Source organism: Botryllus schlosseri, chromosome 8, assembly GCF_051294905.1.
Source record: "Botryllus schlosseri isolate E-star chromosome 8, Bs_hap1, whole genome shotgun sequence".
In the NCBI taxonomy this organism is placed as follows: domain Eukaryota; kingdom Metazoa; phylum Chordata; class Ascidiacea; order Stolidobranchia; family Styelidae; genus Botryllus; species Botryllus schlosseri.
In genome coordinates this window covers 19372859-19375848 of record NC_137243.1, presented here as the reverse complement: position 1 = coordinate 19375848, position 2990 = coordinate 19372859, and positions in this window count along the sequence as shown.

Here is a 2990-nt window from a genome sequence, read left to right as displayed (position 1 = left end):
ATTAACGCATAACGCTTCCGACGATACATTTGGTGTGATCGCAACGTTTATGGCACCAGAATGAAGAAACATATATTTTATGAACAAATCATGTCCAGCATCTAGCGCAGGGACGGGCAACATACGGACCGCGGCCGCATTCGGCCCGCGACGGCATTTTGATCAGCCTGCAGAGAGTTTCTACCGTCAAAGTGAAATCCTTATCTAAAAGTATAGACAAATTTTATGCGCCAAAGAATGGCTCCAAGTTTTCCAACTGAGAAAGACTGTCATGAAACGACTTGTTCTGTCGGGTTTACATATATATTTACAAGCAAACATTTTCGACCATGAGCAATTGAACATTGACAAGACAAGGCTGCATACTAATATAACTGGTGATACGAATTTCAGGGTTGCAGCGTAATGCTGTAATAGTAACGAAACACTCCTTGTTCATCAAAAAACCAGCCTTGTCGATAGGGCATCCGCAATAAGAATGCGCCAATTCTGATAGCCGAGCTTTAAGATCAGGTATATCATTGTCCGATTTATGACGAGTGTAAGCCGAAAATATTCGGGTTCATTCCAATATGAATATACTATTTAATTGTATGTTGAAGTTCTGTACCTCCAAGAAGCTCTTCAAATAGTGGTTATATATGTCACATGATAAAATGGATTTCGTGGCGAGGTTTCAATCCCTGCATTGGGACAAATTAGGGAAATACTTCCGAAATTTTTATTTCAAACGATTGCACACTAATTTGATGAAATTGACAACTTCAAACCGAGAAGGTTTCGCAGACATTACGACGTCACCCTGATTGACGTTGCTATCTCCATATTTTTATTTTTTCCACAAACCCCAACAAAACGTCTCTAAAGAGCAATATGTTAGTATCAGGAGGTTAATGGAAAATTGGCAATGAAAATGAATTTCCACACTACGATAGTTCATGTCAGACGATTATTATGATGATATGAATCATGAAGTTTTAGCAGTTGTGGTGCGAAACTGCCTCATGCTTTCTCAAAATAAAAAATAAAATAAAAATTAGGTTACTAACAATTTTTAAAATTTAGAGGTCTCGCGGACCCCCTGAAATTGCTTCGCGGACCCCCGGTTGAGAACCGCTGGTCTAGTACGTTTGAGCGATTCTATATTTTTGATATAGCAGACAGGAGGTCACGAAATAACATCATGTAACGAAGTCATACCAACGAGTCCGCCCGCCCGAAGATGTTCAATCATTATTTACGGACCGTACAGTTTCAAAGAGACCTCACTCAGCTCTACCGGTAAAACTCATTACGTGAGCAGAGAGGACAAGACATTGATAGCAATATATATGCAATTCCCGATCTTATTGACCGACTTTATCATGAATTATCGAAAATTTTCGCGCTTCGCGCTGGCTCACTGAAGTTCGGTTTATCACCATATGGGGGCCCAAGACCAACGTTTTGGGGTCTGACAAAGTGCTGTTACGGCCCTGTATATTACTAAATTCGGTAAAAATCGAACCCGCCCTTTTATTTAAACCACCCTCCCCTTTTTTTCGGCTGGCTACGCCGAACAGACAGATAGTCCTGGCACCGTGTCGACCCAAAATTATACCCTTTGCGGTCTATACTTTAATAACCCCTGAAAGGGTAAAATTTGCGTTACTGTAACTTGCAAATGGCAGTCTGTAATGATAGTATTTACTATACTGTCTTCATGCCTAGCACTAATCGAACAGGTATTACGGAAGTATTGATGATTGTTTAGCGAAAGTAAGCGGAAAATGAATTTAACGTCATTTTCCCATCCTCTGACTGCTGCTATATGTCTGTCTCTACACCAGGTTCCAAACCAGGATTTTGGTTACGTAATAATTATAGTGCGAAAATATCAATTCACTACGGCTTGTGAGAGCTACGACTAGTGGTGCGTCGTAAGTTAAACAAGTTTTTACAATTGCGTCGCAACAACTATAGTTACACTGCCCTTGAATTTCGTATTATGTTTATTTGAAAAGCAATTATTATTCACGATTTTCATTCGCACTCATCCGGGGTTTTCATTCGCACGGTTCGCACCACCTTCGTCATTCGCACTCATCCGGGATTTTCATTCGCACTGTTCGCACCATGTTCGTCATTCGCACTGCAAATATTTTCATTCGCACAAGTGCGAACCGTCACACAGGTTGAAAAGCACTGGCCTAGGCGATGTAAATATGAACACTGAATGAAAAGTAAAGGAAGATTGTATGGAAAAAAGCAAGCGACAAAATTGGGGTGGCATGTCATGGAAGGCGAGATCGATAGGTCAGTTCGAGGTCCGGTAATCTCGAGGATGGACTAGTATTCATTCAGTAATAATGGCTTGTATTTCGATTTGAATGTGGACATATGCTCGTCGACTGTCGGATGGCAGGCGGGATACTGTTCCACACATCAGGTCCGGCATATTGGATAGAAAGATAATCTTTTCGGTCGATCATATGATATTTGGACGACGTTGACGCGCGTGTGTTGTAGGCTACTTGTTAGCTTTTGATTCCGAGGTAAAGAAGTCTTTGAAATATTCGGGGCAATGACTAAAGCACTGTAACTTTAATTTTAACATGAATGTGGGTAACAACACTGATCAGTATCATCCTTTCTGATGCGCGATGAAGAAATATTCTGACGATTTAATTTTGTAGCTCTCAAATACAAGTATATTAAGGTAATCTTTTTGGCCAGAATGCTTCAAAACATCTTTAAATTACAAAGGCCATCACTCTCAAAAGTTGTACAGTGTTTGCCTTTGCATTTCGACACACAGTGCGCTGCAGGATAAAATACCTAGTTCAAAACATTTTGTGGAAAATAGCCCGAGCTATCAGCAGTATCAGTACCAGTTAAATAATATGTTCATCATTTCAAAACACCGCAAAACTGCGATGCAATGTAAAGATAGGAAGGTGTCGAAACGACTTGGAGTAGCTAGCTTGATGGGAGTGTTTTAATGGGGAATT